Source organism: Ursus americanus, chromosome 14 (assembly GCF_024610735.1).
Source record: "Ursus americanus isolate L20-20 chromosome 14, mUrsAme1.1.p, whole genome shotgun sequence".
In the NCBI taxonomy this organism is placed as follows: Eukaryota; Metazoa; Chordata; class Mammalia; order Carnivora; family Ursidae; genus Ursus; species Ursus americanus.
In genome coordinates this window covers 1620135-1645294 of record NC_142140.1, presented here as the reverse complement: position 1 = coordinate 1645294, position 25160 = coordinate 1620135, and the positions used below count along the sequence as shown (strand labels likewise).

Genomic DNA, 25160 nt, shown 5'->3' with positions numbered 1-25160 from the left:
CAGCTCCTGCTATGGGCCACACACAGCTCTTGGGCACTTTTTCTCCAGTGACCCATTTAATCCTTCCCCGGGATGAATAGGGCAGGCACTGCGGGTATCCCTATTTTACAGATGAGAAAGCTGAGGCTTGGCCACACTCATCCTGCTCGTGAGTGGTGGAACTGTGATTCAGACCCAGGCAGTCTGGCTCTAAGCCCATGTTCTCAGCCCTTGTATAATGCTGTCTCCTTCATGCACCATCCTTTGTAATGCTGCACTTATGTGTGGTATTATTTGGTTATTGTGATATCTGTTGGGGCACCCGGCACAGGCCTGGTCTTTGGTAGGTGTTCAGTATATATTGGCTGAATGAATGAATGCATGAATGAATGAAAACAATTTTTGTTCCTTTAGCTGATCAAAATATCCACCTTACCCTAAGCTCCTTTTTCCTGGAACAAAGAGATATGAGGCTGGGGGATGTCAGAAGCCCTAGATCAGACCCAGAGCTCAGGGCACTGGTGGATGGTGGATACTCAGAAGGCAGAGATAGATCACACTGGGCCAACTTTGCCACAGGGAGCAAGGGAAGGCTTCCTTGAGGAGGTGACTTTAGGAGAGGTTTTGCAGGATGAGTAGGAGTTTGCCAAAGCACAGAAGTCCAGCCTGATAGGACCTGGGGTTGGAAGCATCACCTGTGGTGAAGGTTCAGTCTCAGCTTCAAACCGCTGCCCTTCATTCAGGTTGGGTGGGTCAGGGCAGGAAAACGGGAACAGCAGTGGGGCCAGTGAAACCGTCCACTGTTTTCCAGTCACCCCTTCTGCCAAATCATTTAGTGTTTTTCAAAGACAAGCAAATCAAGCCTCGTTTCCTTTGACTTCTGTGACATGAAATAGCTGCTTCTGGTCCGCAGCTCCTCTCCTCCTCTGTGGCTGGACGTCTTTGGATTTCTGGAGTCCTCACTGGAGACTGCAGCTATCCCGGGGTGAGGCAACTGGCGAGAGTTATCGGTGCCGACCCCTTCATTGTTGGCTGCTGGGCGAGCAGGCAGGGGCAGGGATGCGGGAGCCAGGCTGGGCAGGGCGGGGCAGGAGAGCTGGCTCCGACCTCTGGATGCAGAGATGACCTGTGGCCCCATGGTCCCTTGGACGCCATGATGTTCAGGCAGACATGCGATCCTAGCTGGTCGGAGGAAATCCCAAGCCGTGCCTGGATCTGCAGGGAAAAGAGAAGGAATTGGGGTCACAAGCGAGAAGCTGGATGCTTGGAGCAGGTGGCCAGCTGTCTCTGCCTCCACGTGTGATGGCTGACCCGAGTGCAGCCAGCACAGAGCCAACCAGAATCAATTCTGAATGGATTTCAACACCTGCTTCTACCTGGGCCCGAGACTCAGACCTCTCCCTGTAATGTAAAGCCAGTCTGGGTTGGGCTTCTGACCCTGGCTACCGGAAGGATCCAGGAAAGATGAGACTTAGCTCGGGAATTAGAGTGAGGTCTACAGACCCTCCGTCAGCTGTGTTCAGAGGGCAAGTATGGCCCTGTACAGGTGCGAGAGACGCTTCCTACTTCCCCAGATATTCAGCAGAGGAGGGGCAGCACCGAGTACTCCTAGAGACTAAGGGTGGAGAGATAGCACAGACCCCCCCCCTTTATGAAATTCCATGCAACAGATTTGCTTGGTCACCTGCACGAATCTATGGGCACAAGCCCACAGACACACAACAGGGACGCACACGCACAAATACATTTCAAATGACTTAAAAAATGTGCAGTCCCCCCCAAAAGTACACACCCTCTGACCTAGAAATTCCATTTTTGGGAAGCTGCCCTAAGGACAGAATAGAGGATGTGTGCCAGGACTTAGCTTCAAGGAATTTCCCTGCGGTGCAGCTTGTACTAACACAAAGCTGGCAACAATCTGGATTCCAGTAAGGGAGTGGTTAAATCCGCTGTAGTAGGAGGGCGCACAATGGCCTGCTGGTCAGCCCTCAGAACCCGAAGCGGAGCTGTTTACTTACATGGGAAGGTGAGCATCATTGATCGTCGAGTGAAGAAAACAAGGAGCAGCTTGCAAGATAGTCTGAATGCTATGAACCTGTTTGGGTGAGACAGAAGTCAGAATCCACACGCACTAGAGTCTGGGCATAACTGAGGTTGTTTCTGAGTCCGTAGGATTGGGGCACTTCTCCTATTCCCGTAGGATGCCAGTGTTGCTTTGTGGGTGAGAAAGCCAACTGGATTTGGAAAAAGCATATGAGTTCTAAGCCCGTGTACCATGCTATGTGCAAAAATGAGGCGTGTATACACACTGAGATGGCACTGTTTCTTCTAAAGCATAGAGTTGGAAACAACCATGATGTCCAGCAACAGGGGATTCCTGAAAGTCACCAAGGGCACTCATTCAATAGGACAAAGATAAGGAAGCTCGAGATAAGCTCTGATAAGAAACAGTCTCCGAGATGCAGCAAGTGGGGGAGAAAAGCAGAACAATGTTTATGGTATGTGATCATCTGTATAAAACAGTCATGCATATATAAGCATGAAATACCTCTAGAAGGACCCACAGGAAACCTACCAGTCTGGGCTTGGGGAACGAACTGGTGGTCCAGGATCAAGGTGGGGGATAGGGAGGCTCTTATTGCTGCAAACCCACTTACGCCTTGAATTAAAACCCCATTTGCATGGGTTCCCTGTTTGCAAGCATGGCTTAAACATAAAGAAGGGGAAAGCACAGCCATGCTTAGGTAAGCACACAGCAGAGAGATGCAAACATACTGGCGGAAGCACCTGTTCTTCCTAGCACACAGACACTGCTCAGACCCGCATGCGCGTCTGCATGGACAGAGGCTCAGCTCTGGCGTTCCTGTCCCTGGTCCAAGCCCCGCATGTGGCTGCGCCTCATGTGGGGCTGGGGTGGTGGTGGTGCAGGGGCAGTGGGGTGGCCGCGATCAGTGGCAGTTCAGTGCTCTGCCTCTTTAACTCCCTCTGGCTGAAATGCCAATTTTCTGCTAGGCTGGCCTGGCTGCTGCAGAATCGCTTCTGTTAACACACTGCACCAAAGAGCAGAGCAATTAGGCAATTAAACTGTTTTAAATTGAATTTAGAGCCCTGATACTTCTCTGGGAGGGTGGCCTCTTGGCCTCACCTCTGCCCTGTGCAGTGAATGAGAGAGCAGAGGGGCGAAAGGGCAGAGACTGATGATGGTGCCTGGGTGGGGGCCGCTCAGGGCAGACTTCAGAGAGGGACACTTAGACCTGTAGCCCTGTGGGCACGCAGCCCCTCCTGGCTTGTCCCTGCAGGCTAGAGAGGCCTCTGCATTCATCCAGCCATTCATGCGTCAAACACCTATTATATGTCAGGCACTGTTCTAGGCACTGGGATCCAGCGGTGAATGAAGTAGACAAGGGCCTTGTCTGCCTGCTAGGGCTCACGTTCTATTACAAACGAAGCAACGAATACGCAAGATGATTCCAGAGTGAAATGGAAAGATGGGAAAGAGAATGGACGGGAGCTATGCTAGCTAGAGTATTCAGTGAAGGCCTGTCCAAGGAGGTCACATTCCCACTCAGAAACTGAGCATAGGAAGACGCAGTCATAATAAGAGCTTTCCAGTTAGAGCCAACAGTAAGTGCAAAGGCCCTGAGGTATGACCTGTCTTGGCTAATTTGAGCAAGACCAAAGGTTAATATGGCCAAAGCACAGAAAAACGAGGAGCCAGGAGAGACTGGCTGGGGCTCCCTGCATGGGAGCCCTGGTCCTGCGAAGCTCACTGCAACCATGTGGAAGGGGATGTGTTATGCACATTGCTTCCTGGAGGGCACGGGACCAGCCTGCATCACATGACAGGGGGTACCTCGGGAGCCAGGACTGCTCAGCCTGAAGAACAGCCCTAGCTGCCCTGATCTTTGTGTGCCCGTGTGGCTCTCCTTGGCAGGGGGAGCAGGTGGCTCAGAGGGTAGAGCCAGGAGCAGGGAGGCACTCCTGCTGAGTGAGGAGCAGTTTTTAACTGAGCCACCTGGCCATGGAATGCTCTGCCTGTAAAGTGGTGAGCTTCCTGTGTGGAGAGGTATTCAAGCAAAGGCTGGGCAACAAGTTGAGAGGATTTTACAGAGGGCATTCCAGCTTTGAGCAGTGAGTGTTCGCTATTTTCCAGCTGGGGGCCCATGGGTTCCCCCAGGAGCTCAATGGGCCACATGCCCATCGGTGCATGATGCGGGGCATGGCGCTCCCCTCTCTGGGCCTCAGTTTCCTCGGCACTTGCTGGGTGCATGGAGGGAGCAATGCGTGCAAACACGTGGAACAGAACGGGGCTCGTGGCCAACACCACGCCTGGGGAGCTGCTGTATGATTTTAATGGCCCGTAGGCTCTCACCTGCCTTTTTTTTCATCTCATTTGCTTTTGATTTGAAAACTTCAAATCATGTATATGGTAAAAAAAAAAAAGAAAAAAGAAAAAAAGTTAAGGAAAATCCAACCATTCAAAAGGATCAACAATGAAAGGTGAGTCTCCCTCCAACCCCTGGCTCCATGCTCCACCCAGAGGACAGCATTGCCGGCATTTTTCGAGGGGAGGGGGTTGTCCTTCCAGATATTCGCACATTAGGAAACATGCATTTTCCCGTACAAACTGTAGCAATCTATATATACTCTCTGGCTTCTTTCCCTCACTCCTCATCAAAGCCGTAGCTGTGGAGTTAAGAATTTTAAGTCTCTGAAGAGAAAATATATTCTTTCAGGGTTTAAAAACTTCCACGCTCTACACTGAGAATTCTCTCTCTCCTCCCTGCCCCTGACCACTCATTCCCCACACAGGTAAGCACTTGCCTGGGTTCTTAGGGACCCTTTCTGTGTTCTTCACACAAATGCAAACACATACAAATAGGCTCTTATGCCCACACCCTGTCCCTACACGCAAGCCCTACTCTAAACACACATTTCTGCACTTTGCTTTTTCCCCTCAATGTCTGCCAGCGTGCAGATTTTCTGCTATCAGCCTGGAACCTTCTCCCTGCCGTTAACAGCTGTGTGATATTCCTCCATGCACCCAAAGCAGGGTTTCGGTAACGGGCTCTGGGTGGGTTGTTTCCAAACATGTGGCTCACTGGCTGTCCTTTGATACACAGCATTGCAGGGGCCCCGGGTCTGCTCCGCAGTGGGGCTGCGGGGGCAGCGGGTGACCGCGATGGACAAATACACACAGCTTCCCCTGGGGCGGGGGCCGCTTTGTACTCCCCCCAGCAGCACGGGACGGACCTGTGTCCTGTGGCATCACCGACAGAGTGTCTCGGCACCTGACAGAAGTGCCATTTGGATAAGGGACAAAGGAAATTGCCATTTCTTTTCTGTATGTGAAGTTGGGCGTTTCCCATATGTGTAGGGACCTTTCGAGTTTTCTTTAAACTGTCTATTCATGCTCTTTGTGCATTTCTCATTGGGTTGTCTTTTCTTGATTTCCAGGAGCTTTTTATATATTGGTTAAATTAGACCAAACTCGAGCCCATACATGGGCTACATCAGGCCCACTGCCTTATTTCTTATAAATGCAGCTCTACTGGAGCCCAGCCGCCTGCAGCGTCTGTGGTTGCCGGCGTGCTGCAAACCCAACGTCCAGTAGTTTCCCTTACGGCCTGGAAGTTGAAAACGTTTACCACAGGGCCCTTTACACAAAACGTTTGCGGACTCCTGTATTAGACTTTTGTGGTAGGAGTTGTGAAGATTTTTCCTGGTGTGTCATTTATCTTTTGACTTCCAAGTAGGTCCTTGCACATCTTCAATCGAGCTGCAAGCTTGACTTCTGGAGGGTCTTCCTTCTCAGAAACCATCATCCTTAGTTAGGAGACCCTACAGTTCAACGTTACTTCTGCTTCATTCCAGAGCTGAAAAGAAATGCACGAATAAGGCAGATTTAAACCAAAACGATCTAGAAATTGTTGGAGAATTTAGCTTGGATTCTAACTGCTGAGATTTAATGGTTTGAGAGGTGGGCTTTTAAGCCAGGTAGGGGAATGATGACCCTTGTTTTACAGACGAGGAAACTGGGGCTCAGAAAGTCGTACAGCCTGCTGGCCTGTGTGGACAGTGCTGGCCGGCCCCGCGCTCTCACTGCGTCACCTTGGCCATGTTCCACTATGAAGTGAGATCCAGGGTTGGGGGCTACCAAGGTCACAGGGGGACTGCCGGGCGGAGGTTGAGGAGGTGAGCCTCCTTCTCGCCCTCGGCTTCCCACACTCCCTCTCGGGCGTTCTGCGCCCCCACGTCCGGCCCCCTGGCTGCGGGCACTCCCGCTCCGGTCCCACCCGCGCAGCCAGTGCAGCCGGGGTGCGGCGCAGCCCTGGTGCGATGCTCGGCGCGGGCAGCAGGGGGCGGTGGCGCACCGGGCACAGCGCGCTCGGCCGGCGGGGAGCGGGCGGCGCGCCGGGGCTGCTGCAGGCCCCTCTCGGTGGCGCGCTCGGTGGTTGGGGCGGCGTGCGTCCTGCCGCCTGGCTCGGGACGTGGGGGAGCGCTGGCTCAGACCTGCGCCAGCACCGCCTGGCTTATAACTCCCACCCCTCCTCTGGACCCCAGCTCCCGGCCCTCCGGCACATCCCAGCCACGCCCCACCCCCAGACCGCACAGTGGACCCCAGCGCGTGCCCCTCCCCCAGCCCCTGCTCCCTCCGCCCCGGGGTGGGGGGGCCTCCCTCAGGCTTCATTTTCTTGCCCGGAGCTGTGGGCTTGGAGCCAGACTCCTAGGGTAAGAGTTGAGCCTGCCCCTGGCCTCACTGTAAGATGGAAAGCCCACCACTGAGCTCGACTTCAACCCTCAGGGGCTCCTGTCACCTTAAAATAGAATCCCGACGCTTTGCTTTACCGCTGCTTCAAGGCCTGCGTGCACGCCCTGCCGCCTGGCTGACATCATCTCCTAGCACTGTCCTCTCCTGACAGCGTGCACATCCATCTTCTTTCCCTTCCAGCCAAACCTCCGCCTGGTGACGGCCTCCAGGCCCATGCGCTTGCAGTGCCCTCCACCTGGGAGGCCTGTCCTGCTGCCCCTCTCCCTTATTCTTAACATGTCTTCCTCAGGAAGCTCGCCCCTGACCACGGGTTCTGGAGGAGCCCCAATTCCTACCGGGTGTTTCTGTTCCACTCCTCCCCCGCCGCCCCCAGAATGTCAGGGGCAGCCACCTCCAAAGACCAAGAGTGTCTTGTTCATCCCTGGACCTCTCTCCAATGTTGACAAGCGTGCCTGGCTCACGGCAGGGACTCAGTAACATAGGAGTGAAGGGTGACCTCGGTCTGGGACTCCACTGCGCAGACGTTGGGACACCTGCTGAGGTAGCCTGGAGCCTGGCCTTCTCTGGAAGCTGGCCTCCATGCCAGTCTGGGACACTGGTGGGTTGGCCATGACCTTGGCCTAAGCCCTTACAGAGGGGGACACAGGGCAGCTCACATTTACTGAGCACTTACTGTGTGTTAAGTGCTTTTCTGGAATTGTCCTGTGGGATCTCAAAATAACCCCATACATTACATCTCTATTTTATGGATGAAGAAACAGAGCCTCAGAGAGGTTAAGCCACCTGCCCCAGGTCACACAGACAGAAGCGGAAGTGGGCGCGTTTGATTCTAGAGAGGCAGGCTGCTTCTCTTCTCCTTCCCAGATTATGGGTACATGAGATAGGAGAGGCTTCAGAGAGCATCACAGTGAACCCCTCAGTGAACAGATGGGGGAAACTGAGGCTTGTTGCCCAAGTGTCACAGGTGAACAGAGGCAGGACCGGGTCTCTGAGCCAAGGAATCTAGGTAGAATGCCCTTCTTTACAGTTAGCTCCAGAGGGACTCCTGGGAAGACGGACAGAGTGACCCTGAGCCCTGCCAGGCCTCAGTTTCCCCTTGAGGGATGGTTTCATACATGGTTTCTGGCTGTGAGGGCTTCTGAATCCATTTCTTGAAAGCTGGGATTGGGTGTCTCTGCTCCTGGGGCAGGAAAGTGAGGTGATAGTTGTGGAATCAGGGAGTGCGGGGCAGGGCGGGGCGGGGGTGGTGGAAGTGGTAATCCCCTTAGAGATTTTCTGGTGTATTCACCCGTCATCAGCTGAGCAAGGGAGGGGCTTACAGCAGCCAGGGTCCAACCAGAGGCCACTAGGATGTCAACCTCAGATGCCACAGGGCTGGGGGGACACATTGAGGGACAAGACCAAATGTGATACAGTTGGGAAAGGGGGTCTGTGCCAAACCGGAGTGTCTCCCCTCCCCCCGTCTGCAGAGGCAGCCACAGTTGACCCCATGTAAGGCTAGGGGTTAGTGCTGCCATAGACTATCCAAGAGGCACTGGAAAGCCAAGACATATTTTATGTGAGGTTTTCTAATTTTTCAATGTTAGCAACTGATTCACATTTTAAAAACGGCAGGGAAAACAAAATACCTCTCTGGGCTGGATTCTGCTGGAATGGCTGGACTCAGTCCCTGCTAACATCAGCTTCTGATCCTTATCACTTTGGGTCAGTAACTTCAACTTCCCGAGCCTCAGTTTCCTGATCTGTTAAATGGGCATGACCATACCTCCTTGTAGGGGGCAGTGTGGGCCAGTGGAAGGGTTGGGGGCAAGGGCTGTGCACGGGTGGGTGGCACTGCAGCAGAGGGAGCGGCTCAGAGCACGCTGGGGATGTTTCTGCCCTCACCTACCCTTCATGGCTCCCAGTGTGTTCGGCATAAAGTCCAGAGCCTTCCTGCTGCGCACCTGCTGACATCTCCCACCTCCTCTCCTTCCGCTCCCTCCCATGCCCACTCAGTTCAGCCACGCAGCCCCTCACTTGGAGCAGGTCCTTTGGCTTTTACACCTGGCGTCCCCTCTGCCTACAGCCTGGTCCCCCGACACCATGGCTCCATCTGGCCATTCAGGTCTCAGCTTAAATGTCACCTCCTCAGAGATGCACCCCCCAACACTATTTGTGCACCTGCTTAACTCTCTTCTTGCCCCATAGTGTGTTGGAGCTCTCCCTGTGCTCCATCGTGGGCCTCCCCCAGCGGCGTGCGCGCCATCTGTGCACTGCTTTATCTCGCTCACCCCAGAGTCCCTGCAGCCTTGCTCAGTGCCCTCATCCACATTGCAGCTTCTCAGTGAGTGAATGAATGAATGAATGAATGGATGGATGGATGGGTTGGCTGGGGATGGTGGCTGTTCTTCCCCAGGGAGCCAATTAGTGGAAGTCCCCGAGTGCTAGCGTAGCAGCCGGCCGGGTTAGTGCAGCAGCCCGTCCAGCCCTCCCCAGCCACTGAGGTCCATCTGGAGGCTTTGTTTAAAGAGGCTGAAAGCGGCTGCTGAGCTGCATCACCATCACAGACATGGCTCTCCCGAGGGCTGCAGGCCTGCCCTGGCCCAGTGTCGCTGGGCTCTGCAAGAAGTGTGGATTTAGGAATGGCTGGCCCAAGATCAGGAGTCCTTGGGCTGACAGACCCGGGTGTCTGGCTCTTTCCTGGAGGCTCAGAGAGGGCAGGGGACTTGCCCATGGTCACACAGTGAGGCTGGGACCAGGGCTGAGCGATAAGAGGGCCAGGGACAGGTTCAGCAGGAAAGGGCAGGATAGGGGTCAGGTGGAGGTCTAAGTGGCAGGGCATAGGGAACTCTGTCCCCTTGGGGGAGTGTGTGACCTTCCTTCTGCCCTAGCTCAGGCCAGGGCCCCCCTTCCCCACCACAGTCTGAGCCCTCCCGGCTCCTTGCACGCAGCCGCCAGGGGGCGATGTCTCTGTTCTTCAGTGACTGCTGGGGGTCCTCAGGACCAAGTCCACGTCCTCAGCCAGATGGTTGAGGCCTCTGAGGTCCTGCAGCCTCATGCTCAAGCTCCCGTTCCTCTCCTCTGGCAGGCCAGTCGCAGCCTGGCTGCACCTCCCCATCCTTGCTGCAGCCTTCCCTTCTTCCCCTTCGTCCTACAGGACTGGGCTTGCTGTCACTGCCTCAGCGGGCACCCCCCAGTGTGGTCAGGGGCCGCTCCAGCTCCACCCCTGTCACTGCAGGCTGGGCTGGGCTGTTTTGTCTCCGGGCTTCAGGGCCACATGGCTCGGCAGGGTTTCTGGCTGGAGAAAGAGGGATGGATGGATTGGAAACACTCCAAAGACCTGAACTTCAGAGCTGCTCACTCCTCTGTTGTGTGGCTGAAACCACGGTTTACTTCTTACCCCACCATTAAGGCCAGTATCTTTTATCCAGTTTTACTCTTATAATTAATGCTGCAACGAACATCTTTGTTTCTCCCTGGCTCCCTTCCTGCCAAAAAGAAAAGAAAAATAAATGTACGAATAGGTGAATGAATGGGGATGTTGTGCACTGTTTGAGAAGCCTGTGACCAGTGGGGTTGCCTCATTGCCACATCTGGTCTCTGAAGAAATCCTGCCACCTCTAGCTTGCAAATAGTGACAGATTCTGACCTCTTTCCTCACTCCCAGCATGACTGCCCTGGCCTGAACTGCCCCACTCTCTCCCTCCTGGATTGTCAGAACAGCCTCCCTTCTTCTGCCCTGGCTCCCTACAGCACCCAGGGAGATCCTGTTAAGACTGAACCCAGATCCACACCCTTCATGCCCCCACTTTTCTCAGAGGAAAAGCGCACACACTCTGTCCCAGTACCTCTCAGTCCTCAGGGCTTACCTCTATCCCCAGCCCTCACTCTGCTTCAGTCACACTCATCTCTTACAGGTCAGTCCCAGAACATGCCAAGCACAGCCTTGCCCCAGGGCCTTTGCACATGCTGTTCCTGATGGTTGGATGCTATTCCCTGGGATTCCCACTTGGCTCTGCCACTTTTTTTGAGTCTCTGCCCCAGAGTCTTACAGGTGCCTTTCCTGACCACTCTCTCCCCCCACCTTTACCTTGTGGTTTTTCTTCCTAACTCGTTATTGCCCCTAGGCGTTTTGTACTTTTGTTTATTGTCACCATCCCCGATTAGGATGGAAATTCCATGAAGGCAGAACTTTTGGTTGCTTTGTTTCCTACTGTATCCCAGGCCCCAGGACTCTGCCTGGCACACAATAGGTGCTCAATAAACATTGGGTGGATAAATAGATGGGGCCGGGGGGGCGGGGCTGTGTACGCTGCCTCCTTTCTGCCTATGTGTGTGAAGCCTGAGCGCCCGAGTGTGGCCATGGCGGGAGTCGCGCCTCTTCCAGGCTGGGGGTGCATCTCATTTGGCTGTGGCCAAGCCTGGTGTTTGTTTAGGCAGAGCGCTTAGCCTCTGTGCTGGAAGGAGAGGCTCTGCTGTGGCTTACAGTGCCCCCAGTACAGGCTGCCCCCCGTGACAGCCAAGTGTCGCCGCCGTCCCCGAGTGCACGGAGCGGGCCTGTCACAATATTTGTTTAACAGGCGGCGGCTCGCTAAGCCAGGCTGCAAACACAGCGCTGGCAAGAGGGAGCCTCCTGCTGCCGCTGGGCCCCTCGCGGGGCTAGGGACACGCCGCGCCTATTCCAGGGTCTGGCCTGGAGCCCCGGCTGGAGTGCGAGGGACCCTCACTGCCCTTGCCTCCCCGTCTTCCTTCTAGCCCAGGGCCACCTCTGCCCCAGCTCGGACTACTGTTCGCTTGGGCAACTTTGAAACACTCTTGACTCCTGGCCCCTGCCCCCCAAGACCTGCAGCCGGGTGCTTTCCCAGAGCTCCCAGCTTCAGAAGGCTTCGGCAAGTACATCCTGAGACTCGGGCAGGCCCTGTACCACCTGGCAGCCCAGACTTCCTGCCCCTCAGAACAGGACGAGGGTGGGCAGGACCTGCTCTGGATGGGCTCCCGCAGGGCGGGGGCTGGGAGACTCGGATCCAGCTGTTTGTCTATTTGGATGTATCTTGCTGGTCTGTGTGCCGTGTGTCTCGCTGTCCGTCCGACTGCTCCCCTATGTGCCTGACTGTGCACTCCTCTGTCTGTGTGGTAGCCTGACTGTTTGTCCGCCTGGGTATCCCTGCTGTCCCAGACCCGGGCTGGCATCTGTGCACAGACTGCTGGGTGTGCAGGCAGCCCATTTTACGGATCCCTGCAGCCTACTGAGGTCGCACCGTGCTCACCCAGCATAACCCGGTGACCCTGTTCCCCCTACTCCGCACTGAGGTTGTGGGAGTAGGAGGCTGCCCGCATGTCCCCCTCTCTAGTATGGCCACCCCGCTTGCCCAAGCCACCTCCCCCAGCCACTCCAGCCTGGCACGACTCCCTCCACCTAGCACTCCTGCAGTTCAGCGAGTCTGAAACACACAATTTAGCACTTAATTATACACTCTGCTCACTAATTATTTTGTGCCTTATCTCCTCAACTCGTGTGAGCTCTGCGAGGCAGAGCTGTGCTCTTGGGCCCGGCACAGCCTTCCGTGCAGGCGGGGCTCCCCGCTGCCTGGGCTGGGGCAGGCGGCTATGCCCGGAGCCTGGAGCCCCCCGCGTTGGCACTAGCGGGCAGGCAGGGCACAGAGGCGGCTCAGCCGCTCACTTCACAAATATGTGTCCAGCCCTGGGGGCACCGCGATACACAGGATTGGAAGATGCCCCGTCCCCTGCCTCCTGGAGCCTGCTGTGAGACACAGGCCGAAACCAACCATCCTGGATACGTGTGGGGTCTGGAACGGGGCCCTGGCCTCACCCTCTTTCCCTCCTGAGTCCTCTCCGCCCCTCCAAGCACACAGCTAAGCCACTGGGGGGGCTGTTGATTCTGCCTCCAGACTCACCTGCCACCACCATCACCCTGGCACCTGGATGGCAGTGACCACCTCCTCACCGGCCTGCTTGCCTCCCTTCGGGCCCCCAACAGTCTGTCTCCCACCAGGCGGCCAGAGGAAGCATCCCTTCCTCCCAAGCCTGGCTCCACGCAGAGCCAAGTGTCCGTCTGTGCCCTGCTGACCATTCAGACTTTCCTCACCACCCAGGCCCTTCTTGCTGTCCTGCCTCCTGTGTGTACATGAGTGAGTGTGTGTGTGTGCAGAGAGAGATATATAGAGAGAGATAGAGATAGACTTAGTTCAGGGAATTGGCTCACGTGACTGTGGGAGCTGGCGAAGTCTGGAATCTTTCCGGCAGACTCCAGGAAGAGTTGAAGTTGCCTGGTGCTGAAGGCAGCCTGCTGAAAGAATTCAGGCCTTTGACTGATTGGAAGAGGCCCACCCCCATTCCGGAAGAGAATCTAACCTACCCAAAGTCTAATGGCTTCAGTGTTAATTCCCTCTAAAAAATACCTTCGCAGTGACATCTGCGCTGGTAGTCAACCAAAAACTGGCTAGCGCGCCCTCGTCAAGTTGACACATGAAGGTAACCATCGCGGAAGCCTCCCGAATGAAAACAGCGCCCGTGAGGGAAGCTGTGGCAGGCTCCTCAGACCGCAGCTTTGGGGATGAGGGCCTTTTGCCCTCAGGTGCGGAAACCTGCCTCCCGGAGGTCACCCCCTCCCTGTGCGTGATTGATGGGGGCTCCTCCCCACGCAGGCAGCTCTAGAGGACCATCCGGCTGCCCTGCCGATGCTCCTGCAGGGTTGGCTGGACTGTCTCACAGCGTGCTTCCCACCCCCCACGTCTGCCTCTGCTCTCTCTTCCCTTCTGTGTGGACTGGATGTGTGTGTCCCCCCAGATTCATATGTTTAATCCTAACCCCCAGTGTGATGGTATTTGGAGGTGGGGCCTTAGGGAGGTGATTAGGTCATGGAGGGTGGAGCCTCGGGAATGGGATTCGTGCCCTATGAAGGGACCCCAGAGAGCCCCCTCGCCCACCTTCCCCATGCAAGGCCACAGCCAGACGAGGGCCCTCTATGAGCCGGACACCAAGTCTGCTGACCCCTTGACATTGGGCTTCCAGCCTCCTGAACTGGGAGAAGTAAATGTTTGCTGCATATGAACCAGTAAGACCTTGACCGCCAGAGCCCTCCTAATTAAGCCCCTGCAGGCTGTTCTCTATCTCAGGGTCCTCGTCCCACTCCCGACCTGCGGTCGTGCCCGTCTGCACTGCCTGCTGGGGTCTTCCCTTTGCCCGTCTGCACTGCCTGCTGGGGTCTTCCCTTTGCCTCACGTTCTTCTACTCGTTTGGTTGTGGTATGTTGTCGGTCTCCTACCCTGCGACATGCGCTCCACGGGGGCAGCGCTGGGCCCCCAGCACCCCTGACACCTGCCGGGGGAGTATTTGCCTCCCGACAGGAGGGTGAGCAGCCGGCGGTGTCCACTCCAGGCTCTGATGGACGGCCTGCCTCCGGGTGGCCTTGGGGAAGCTGGACTGTCAGGCACACCATTGAGGCCGGACCCCAGTCACCAGCAGGCTTGGGTTACAGAGTGGGGTGGGCTGTAAGCTTCCTGCAGGGCTGGGTCTGCAGGAGGGGGAGGCTCAAGGAGGTGCACAGAGGGAGGGCACTGCGTGAACCCGACCAAGGTGCGTGTGCAAAGTGCAAGGAAGCACTCACTACCCCTGGGGCCTGGGGCCAGAGGGCCTGAAACCCTGAGAGAAGAACCCGTTTATTCAAGGTGGTGAGGCAGGTCAGGGCAGGGCTGATACCGGAACGTAAGGCTGTCTGACTCCAAGTTCACCTGTCAGGGTGGGGGAGTTTGTATGGCCCTAGCTGAACGCAGAGACCCAGCCTGAGGCAAGCTCTGGCCTTCAAGATGCTTTGGGGAAGGGGCGCCTGGGTGGCTCAGTCGTTAAGCGTCTGCCTTCGGCTCAGGGCGTGATCCCGACGTTGTGGGATCGAGCCCCACGTCAGGCTCCTCTGCTATGAGCCTGCTTCTTCCTCTCCCACTCCCCCTGTTTGTGTTCCCTCTCTGCTGGCTGTCCGTGTCAAATAAATAAATAAAATCTTTAAAAAAAAAAAAAGATGCTTTGGGGAAGGGGGTGTCCAGTGGGGAAACTGGGGGTAGAATGGATTGGGCCCACACTGTGCAGCGGAGTCAGGAGTAGGGAGGTGACCCTGGGAGCAGGAGCCTGGGCTTGCGCAGACACGGGGCTGAGGGATGTGGGGTTGCTCTTTTCCAAACGTAGTCCCGTAACACCCCCTCCCCCACCCCACAGGCTCTTCTGCCGTGTGACCTTGGCCCACCACTGCCCCTATACCCCCGACCTTGAATCCGGGCGGACCTTAGTGACCGCCTTACCATCTGTAGAATGAGGAGGAAGAGCAGGTCCGAAGATTCCACCTGGATTCTTGGACTAGCGCTTCTCAGGGTGCTGCTCTGGAAGCCCTGCCCCCACGCTGCAGGGGCCCCATGGAGGGACCACGTGTATCTGCCCCCATCCCCAACCCAGCCTTCACGTTGCCCCAGCCCAGGTGCCAGGCTCTCCAGATGGTTCCAGCCCCCAGCGGCGTGCGTCTCCGCAGCCTTCAGTCTTCCCAGCCGAGGTCTCAGACGCGTGTACAGAGGCAGGCCAGCCCGCTGGGCTCTGGCAGGCTTCCTGACCCGTAGACTCAGAGCGGAATCCAGTGATTGCTGCTTTATGCTACTAAGTTTGGAGTGGTTTGTTAACACGGCGAAGGATAACTCAGGACGTGTTACCGCACACTCCACCCCTGGGGCCGGCAGACTTCCCTGGGCTGGTTTTGAAGGGGCCGGGAGACCGGAGGGCCTGGAGGCCCTGGGTGGATGGAGGAGCACAGCCTGTCCACCTCACGCGGCTGGGGCGGAGGAAGAGGCCTGCAGGATTTGGGGAAAGATTGAGGCTTTGGGCTTCACCACAGCCTCAGGCCTGGCCTGCCCTGACTGCGTCACCCCGGCCAGCGTCCTTACCTCCCCGTTCCCCGCACGGGCGTCACCAGGCCCAGAACACGGGCGAGCCCAGCAGGCACCTGTATGCAGCTGGTAAGACGTGGTTTGTTTATGCGCGGGCAGCAGACGGTGCCCTCACCTCTGCGCAGAGGTGGGGTTGGGTGGGGAGGGAAGATGATGTCCCCAGGAGAGCAACTTTTAAGACTTTCTGCTCCTTCCAGTGAGAGAAGCACCACTCTCAGAGGCTTCTCTGTCTTACCCCTCCCTTGCTCTTGAATTTTCCCCCTCTTCTCTCCAGCTCCACCCCTGTCACCTGGACACCACTGCTCTGGCCTCCCCGCTGCCCCCTACATCTTCCCTTGCCCCTGGGCCCTCTCTGCACATGGGCACCGTCCCTGCTGTGTCTGTGCCTGGCGCGGCTCGGACTCCCTTTCCCTCTGAGAGAAGGTCCGAGCTCACAGTCAAGGTCACCTGGGACCTGGCCCATCCTGCCTCTCTCCCTGCCCCGGATCCCTCCAGCCCTGAGAAACTTCACGCTGCTGGAAAACTGGATACAACTGGACAGTGGAGGATCCTGGCAGACACCACCTTCGCCAGTGCTCAAGGTCAACAGCACCTGCGACCATCAGCCATACGGGTAGCACGCACCCCCTGATGTGATGTGATGGGAGGGGCGTCCACCTCTGCGGTCTTCTCTCTCCAAACCCACAGCTCCAGGGTAATCATGAGGAAGCCACCGACATCCTGCAGAGGAACTGGGCGCTGTTTTCAAAAGGGTCAAGGTCGTGAAAGACAAGGCACGCCGGAAGAGCTGTCCCAGACCGCGGGACACTGGAAGACAAGATGGCCAGGTGCACGTAGAGCCTGGACTGGACGTTAGTGGGTAAGCGGGGAAGCCTGAACTTCAGGGACTACGACTGACTGGTGTCTCCGTCTTAGTCCCGATGGACACGCCGTGGTTATGCAGCGCGCTCACGTGGGAGAAGCTGCGAGGAGGGCGCTTGGGAACTCTATTTCATCTTTGTGGTTCTTGGGTAAATCCAAAATTATTTGAAAATGAGGCATTAAAAAATCAGATGCTTAACGATTCTTTATTGTGTTTCTTATTAAAATTGTCTTACGTGCTCGTTGTAATGATTCCAGTCAGCGGAGAGGCACGGTGCTGACAGCAGCTACGCCCCCCTGCGGAGGGGAGCCTGGGCTGGTGTCCCTCCCTCCGGGTTCTGTGCATACGTTAACATACATTATTCTCATTATTTTGTTCTTTATCACAAATGGGACTTAAAGTACACTCTGTCCTGCCACCTGTGTTTTCACCTGTTATCCCCCGGGACGTCTTCCAGGTCAGGCTGGCGTTCACGGTCGCAGATGTGAACCCACATTGCGAATAGCCTTCTCCGGGAGTTTGTGATTTTTGTGTTCGGCTTCTCGTCAGAGCCGATTAGTGGACACTGTGTCGACTGAGTAATGTGCTCACTACATTCCTTCCAGGAGGGAAGGAAAGTGTCTGCGTTACTATTTTTTTCGTCCTGAGCTCATGCTTGCATTAAATTCAATCCGCATTTCCTTTGCCGGAAACTTCTTAAGCTACTTGGTCATTTTGTTAGTGTTAGTTTAATTAAAACCAGAGACTGTAATCCACAAATCCACTTACCCCGGCAGTACACTGAAGGAGGATGCAACTGTGCACACATGCCCTCTACCTTTCAGGCCACCCCTCCCGCCTCTCCCCTCCCCTGCAGCACCTGGGCCTTGCAGGGCCACACGAAGGTGAGAAGGTGACATGTTCCCTTTAGAGGATGTACTGATAAGCAGAGTGCATTCTTTCTTTCTTTCTTTTTTTTTTTTTTTTTTGGAGAAACATATAATCAAAACAGAAGTTCTAACGCTCTCTTCTCACACTGTGTCGGCACGCACGGAAGTTCTAGCTTACTTCTGTAGCATTTGCTATGGCTTGGTCTGCACCGAGGGCTGGGGTTCCACTTTGGGGATGCCGGACCCCAACCTTTACCAGGCTAGAGCGCCTGCTCCCCAGGAAGCCTTGTCTTTTCCAGGCCTCCCCGCAGCCGCCAGCCTCCCTCAGGACGAGGTGCTGATCAGAGTACAGGTGCGAGTTGCCCACCGGAGGCCCGGAAGGGCAGGGCCTGGTGCCTATGCTCACGTGGCCAGGCACGGGCTTGTGCTGAAGGAATGGAGGAAGAGTTTGGATTTGCTGGGAACAGAGGTGGTGGTCCCGGTGGGGAGTGGTGTGACACAGGCCAGGTAGAGAGGGCTCTGGGATTGGCCTGGCCGTGGTCCCCACCCCTGCAATATTTCCATGTCAGTGAGCCCCCCCCCCCATTTATCCTGTTGCCTGAGCTGGAAACCTGGAGCCCCTATGAGTGCTGCCCCTCCCCCCTCCCCCCTACGTATGCCCAGGCACATGATCCCACGTCAGCCATGTAGCCATAGGGCTCAAATCTGGCCCTCCCCATTCCTGCTGTGCCTCCCCTTCTCCCCCCACCACAGTGTTCCCTCTAGACTTTCACCCAGAACTCACAGCACTGGCCTGCCTGGATTCTTCCATGGCTCCCACTGCATTTAGAATACAGTGAAATCCTGACCAGGCGCCAGGTTCACCTGCTGACCCCAGTTTCACCTCGGCCCTGTCACTCTCCTCTCACTTGCTCCTTATGCCCTGGTCTCTGCTCTGTCCCTTGCACCCCCACATCCTCTTTGTCCTCAGGACCTTTGCACACTCTTTGTGCAATCTCCCCACTTTGGCCACATCCACCCCAGCTCAAATGTCATCTCCCCGGGGCGCTGCCCCCCAAACTAGGTCAAGGCTTCCTGTTACAAGCACGATGTGTTCATTTTCCACCAAACTCTGAATGCCACAAGGGCAGGGCACTTCCTTACAGCTGTGTCCCGGAGCACCCAGTGAACATGCATTTAAGGCACACGTAAATGAACAGATGGGGTGCAGTGAGGAGCTGGCTGGAGACACCAAGTCGAGGCCCTGGATTTGGACTGAAGGTGACCCCTGCAGGGGGGCTGGCATCTGGGACCCAGGGTGAGTGGGGGCGGGGTGGGAAGTGTACCTGGAGGGTGTGACCGTGTGGGCAGTGCTGAAAGTGAGTTTTCTTGGGTGTCCCAGTTTCCCTGCCCCGGGCTATGGGGCAGCCCCTTTTGTGCGTCCAGCCCTGGCCAGGGCAGCGCGGTGAGCCCCTTGCCTCCCTTCAGCTCCCGCGGGGCCAAGGGGCGCAGCTGTACCTGTTTGTGTGGGTCAGACCTGTCTGTCGCGGGGAGCTCAGCGTCTGCCGGATCCGTGCGGGGGTGTGTATTTGTGTACGAGCATGTGATTGTTTTGGTTTGGTTTGATGGGTGTGGGTGTGATTCTGCAGGGGGGTTGCTGGGTGCATCTGTGGGGGTGTGTCTGCGATTCTCAGAGCCTGTCTGCCGGGGGGGGGGTCCCCAAGTGCCTGTGGGGCTGTGTGGAGGTGGTTCGTGCGTTCTGCCAGGGTCTGGATGGTCAGGGCCCCCTACTGTGGGGCCCACCAGACCCTGCCTTGCTCCCCATCTTCCCCTCCCAGCAGTTCCCGTCACCTAGCAACCGAGGGACTCCAGTCAGCCGGTGGTCTCGAAGACAAAGCCGGTGTGTCTGTGAAAGAAGAGTGGTGCTTGCAGGGGGAGGGTCTCTAGCCTTGTTCCCAGCCCACCGCAGGCCCCCTGAAGGGCTGCCTCCACCAGCTCATCCCTTGTCACTGTAGAGCTCTCTCTCTTGGTCAGCCCCTCCACCCCCACCTTCCTCCTGGGGCTGGCACCCTCGCTGCTCCCACACACGGCCCCCCCATCCCCCAGGGAGCCTTGTGCGGGCCTCTGCCGGATGGGGTGCGAGAATGAGATCGGTGTGAACACTGGGTGCACCATCTGGTGGGTCTGGGCTCCACAGCCTGAGGCCTGGTGCTGAGCATGTCTGGTGAGGACAAACCCACCCTGCAGCAGACTGGGGGACACTCACATCTGCGCCTCCTGGGATGCGCTTTCCTTCCCCTGAAGCCAGAGGAGAAGAGCGTTCAACTGCAGCTTTGGGGTGAAGGGCTGGTGATCCTGGGAGGGCAGGAGAGGGAACAACTCTCAATGCCTCCCTGTGCTTCCCAGTGCCCCGTTAGACCTGGCTTCACCCCACCCTCCTCTCCAGTGCACTCCTTCCCCATGCTCCAGCCACGCTGGCCAACAGGGCAGACTGAGTCTTCCTCGGGGCCTTTGCACGGCCTTTCCCTTTGCCTGGCACATGCTTCCTCCAGGGCTCCATGGAGCTCACTGCACCATTCAGGGAGAGTATCACTCAGCTGCAATGGCTTTGGCTAGGCCTGTCCATCTAAGGCGACGCCCCTCCCAACCACCTGCATCCCACCCCTGCTCTGTCCCACCTGCCGTGCTTCTCCCTCTCTAAGATGACCCTATTGAACAAGTTATTGATAAAGTAAAAATAAAACTATTAATAAATAATAATAACAAAATTCAAGGCAGTTTTATTTAGCACTTACTATGTGCCAAGCACTGTTCAAGCCCTTGATGCATTTTAAATCTGTTACCCCTGGAGCAACCTTGTGACGTAGGAGCTATTATAATCTCCTTTTTACAACCGAGGACACTGAGGCAGAGGGAGTAGCTCAGCATCGTGCCATGGCCACCAAGGGACTGTCCGTTTTGTTTGCTGTGTGTCCCTAGAACCTGGCACATGGGAGGGGCCCAGGGAATATTCTAGAAAGAAAGGATTGCGGCAGGGGAACACAGGGCCTCCCAGCACCCAGGGAAGGCGCCCACTGCCTCTCTGCCTACAGCTCATGCTGGTGAGGGTCTCAGGCTGTTTCACAGATCCGATCAGGCTGTGGGGAGAGTCTGCCAAACCGCTGGCTTTGGAAGTGGGATCTTGCATACAGACACCTCCTTATCTTGCTCCTCTGAAAATAGTCGGACCCTGGACATAGCACCCACTCATGCGTTTAAGAGAAAATGTCTCTGACCCCTACTTCTTTGGCCAGCTTCAATGCCGGTTTCCGCTGGTACAGAGAAATCGGAGTAAGCCCCATCCTCAAAGGGCTCACAGTCTCCGGGGAAGACAGAATGATTGCGGTGGCATCTCTCAGTGACCTTGTCTTTTATTTACAGTTAGCAGTGTCCTGAGTGGGACGTAGATAGAACCAGCTTCCAGGATGTGTTTGGGTCTGTCACAGGCAGCCCACCTCTGCCTGGTAATCCAAACTGTAACATGCAGCAGAGATACATGGAAATGTTTGTTTAAGGTTGGTGATGCCTAAAGGTACAATGTTCATGGATGTCTTTGGATGTGAGCTCTAGTTTGCTGCTTAGAATGAAAGTTAGCTTTGTGGGACTTCTTTGGGCGTTTCCCTTCAAGGGAGGGTGTTCCCAGCGTTCTAAATAAACCACCAAGCCGCCCATTTCCATCTCTGGGGAGAGTCCGGCCTGGGGTCTGCCATCCAATCCAGCCTTATGAGGGCCAGTGTGGGGTGTGGGATAGGATATGGAGGGACGCTGGTGCTGTGGGGAGCTGCACATTCTGGCTGGGGCGGGGGTTTGCAGAGGAGGTGACATTGGCTCTGGATGAGCAGGGATAATATCTTGGCCATAGATCTGATCCCCATGCACCCTTCCTCATCTCTGAGCACCCCTTCCCTGGCTCCCTTGTGCTTTTGCTTCCAGAAGACACACCTGTGACCCTTCTTGGAAAGGCTTCTCTTGAGCTCCTGGAGCTGCTCTTCCATTACCTGCAGAGAGTGGCAAAGGCTCAGGAGACCCTTAGCCAATGGTGATGGGAGCAGTAGTAGGAAAACCCAACTCCCTTGCCTCTGGCATAGCAGATACTCCTGTGTCTCCAGCCCTGGCCCTGCGTACTTTGCCTGCTTCCTCCCCTGCTCTGTTTCACATTCCCGGTGCCCTTATCGTACGCCCCTGGGAACACTTAATACGTCTCGTGCACTTCAATGCTTCTTCGGAATCTGACCAGAGACAGATTGGTTCACCGTGGAAAAGGAGCAGGCAACAGCATTCTGAGCAGAAGGAGAAGCAGAAAAAGGCAGGGAGAGGAAAGAACCTGGAACTGCCCTGGAGGGGACACAGGGAGTACAGGAGATGAAGCCAGACAGGGAAGGATGTCCCGAGTTCCCAGTAGAAGGACGAAGGGCAAACAGAAGACTTCATGGTCCCGTGCAAGGGGAGTGGCACCACCAGACTTGTGCTTTCCAGTGGTTCCCGCCCTGGTGCAGGCAGTTTGCACACACATCATGTCAGGATTATTTGGGCAAGGTACCCCTTTCCTGCCCAAACAGAAAAGGATTGAATATGGGGGGGAGGGGCTTACAATATTGTTGGAAGGGCTGGAGAATCAACAGTTACGGATCGCTTGTGTACCGACTGCTTTCTGAGAATTAGGGGGTTGCTGTTGTATCTCAGGTTGGGAAATTGCTGGAAATTGCTGAAGATGCCAGATACTTTTTTCTTTTTTGGTACGCAGTGTTGATGGAATGAGGAAGTGAATACACACATGCTTTCATTTACTTGTGTACCAAATGGAACCAATTTTTTCCAATTTAATAGTGTTTCATTACAGATTGACAAAATAATAAACCATGAAAACAGCATCTTCACTGTTAACTTTTTTTAAACCTAAATACAAATCTTTGGGTTCTCCTGATTATCTTTATGAATACATATGGATGCAGTCAAAGTAAAGAAAGTAATTTTGCATTCTAATCTTTTTCTTAATTTTTTTATTTCAAAATTAACCTAAAATTAAAGGACGTACAACTATAACATAAAGAGATCCTTTGTACCCTTCACCCAGCTTCCCCAAGGCAACATCTTACCTGACTATAGTATAACACTAAACCCAGAAATTGACATTTCTATGATGTGTGTCTAGTTCCATGTCCTTTATCATATGTAGATTTGTGTAACTGTCACTGTGATCAAGATAAAAGAAGCTTCTCTGGCCACAAAGATCCCCCTCACGCTGCCCCTTACTGTCGTAACCAACCCCCCTCTACCATTTCTAACCCCGGCAACCACTAATTTCACCCCATCTCTACAGTTGTGTCGTCTCACAAATTTTATATAAGTATGTGAACTTTTGAGATTGGCTTTTTCCACCCAGCATAATGCCTTTGCAATCTACCTAAGTTGTTGCAGGTATTAATAGTTTGTTCCTTTTTATTGCTGGTATGGTTATGGCACAGTTTGCTTAAACATTCACCTGTCATAGGACGTCTGAGTTCTTTCTAGTTTTCAGCAATTATAAATAAAGCTCCTATGGACAATTCTGTACAACTTTTTGTGTGTACACAGATGTCTTTTCTCTGGGATAAATACCCAGGGGTACGATTTTTGGGTTGTATAGTAAAAGTACATTTAGTTTTATAAAAAACTGCCAAAATGTTTTCCAGAGTTTTTGTGCTGTTTCACATTCCTGCCAGCAAGCGGTGAGAATTCGTATTGTTCCACACCCTCTCCAGCAGTTGGTATTGTCACTATCTTTTGTTACCTTTTTACTTTCAGCCTACCTATATCGTTGAATCAGAAGTGACTTTCTTGTAGACAGCATGCAGGTTTTGCTGTGGTTGTTGCTGTTGTTTTGTCCACTGTGCCAATCTCTGTCTTTAACTGGTGTGTTAGACCATTTATATTTAATATTATTATTTATATGTTAGATTTTTAGGTCTGTCATTTTATTTTTTTTGTCTTTTCTTTATTCCTGTTTTTAATTTCTCTGTTTTCCTTTTTCTTCCTTCCCGTGGGTTACTCGAACATTTAAAAAATTCCATTTTGACTTATATATAGTGCTTTTCAATGTCTCTGTTTATATAGGCTTTTTAGCATATTCCAGGTATTCTACGGTGCATATGTAACTTATCAGTTCACTGATGTGGCCATTTTATCAGCCAGAGTACAGTATAGAGACTTAAATCCCATTACATTCCTTTAGTCTTCCAATTTCTAATATAATTGTCTTATTTTTTTCTTGGCATATATTGAGAATCACATCAGATAGTGTTATGATTTTTGTTTCAATTGCCAAACACAAATTAGAAAACTAAAGAGGAGATAAAGTCTATTGTATTTCTTTAGACTTTTGCTTACTATGCTCTTTCTTCTACTGATGTTCTAAGAGTCCTTCTTTTATCATTTTTTCCCTTTTTGTTTAGAGAACTTCCTTTAATCATTCCTTTAGGATAGGTCTGATGGTGACAAATTCTCTTAGCTTTCTTTCTTCTGAGAATGTCTTGATTTCTTCTTCATTCCTGAAGGATATTTTCACTGGATATAAGATTCCAGGTTGACATTTCTTTCAGCACTTGAAAAATGTTGTGCCATTTTCTGCTAGTCTCCGTGGTTTTTGATGAGAAATCTGCTGACATTCGAATTATTTTCCCCTTATATGTAAGATGTCATTTCTTTTTCACTGCTTTCAAGATTTTTTTCTTTGTCTTTAGTTCTTAGAAGTTTTAATATACTACGTCTTAGCATAGATTTATTGTGGTTTATCCTGTTTGGGGTTTGCTCAGCTTCCTGAATCTGTAAGTTTATGTCTTTTACCAAATTTGGGAATTTTTAAACCGTTGTTTCTTTGATAGCTTTTTCAGTCCTGCCTTGATTTTTTTTTTTCCTACTGGGATTCTGATCACGCAAATGCTAGATCTTCTGTTCTAGTCCCTTTCTTAGGTCCTTGAGTTTCTGTTCATTTTTTTTAAGTCTATTTTTTTCTCTGTTGTTCAGATTGAGTAATTTCTATTATTTTAAGTTCACAAATTCTTTCCTCTGTTCCCTCTGTCCTGTTGAGCCCATACATTGAGTTTTAAATATGGTTATTGTATTTTTCAGCTCTAAAATTTCCATTTGGTTCTTCTTTACAGATTTTTTTAAATTATTAGTTTCAGAGGTCGAGTTTAGTGATTCATCAGTTGCATATAACACCCAGTGCTCATTACATCAAGTGCCCTCCTTAATTAATGCCCATCACCCAGTTATGAAATAAGTCTTCTTTACAGCTTTTATGCCTTTGCTGAGACTTTCTATTTTCTCACTTGTTCCAATTGTGTTCATTGTTGAAGCATTTTCATATTGCTGCTTTAAAATCTTTGTCAGATTATTCTAACATCTGTATCCTCTGATTGGTTTCTTTTGGTTGTTCTTTCTCATCCAGGTTGAGATTTTCCTGGATCTTGGTATGAGGAGTGACTTGCGATTGAAACCTGAACATTTGGGGACATATGCTATGAGATTCTGAGCTTTATTTAAAACATCTCCTCTGATGCTGTTCTGGTAGGGATGGTGGGATGTTGTCTCATTATTGCCAGGTGAGGGTGGAAGTCCAGTGTCCCACTGTGCTTCCTTTGATACTAGGGGAAGGGGGAGGTTCTTATTCCAGTTAGCAGGGCTGGGCTTTCCTCTGCTACTGCAGCCCTTGCTAGGAGGAACACCTTGTTACCGTTCTGTCATGGCCTCCACTG

The 25160-nt window shown here is 53.6% G+C and overlaps 1 protein-coding gene across 14 annotated transcripts in view; it reads left to right on the top strand.

Annotated features, from left to right (window-relative positions):
* The first annotated feature begins 18523 nt into the window (after positions 1 to 18523).
* The window catches only part of LOC123802045 (uncharacterized), a 40374-nt gene continuing 33737 nt past the window's right edge, over positions 18524 to 25160 (top strand). For 12 of the 14 annotated variants that reach the window (XR_015726584.1, XR_015726583.1, XM_087866721.1 and 9 more), the window contains exon 1: positions 18524 to 18703. The gene's annotated coding sequence lies outside the window, so the exon portion shown is untranslated. The remainder of the gene's footprint in view (positions 18704 to 25160) is intronic. The other 2 variants (XM_087866712.1, XM_087866714.1) reach the window with 1 other exon arrangement.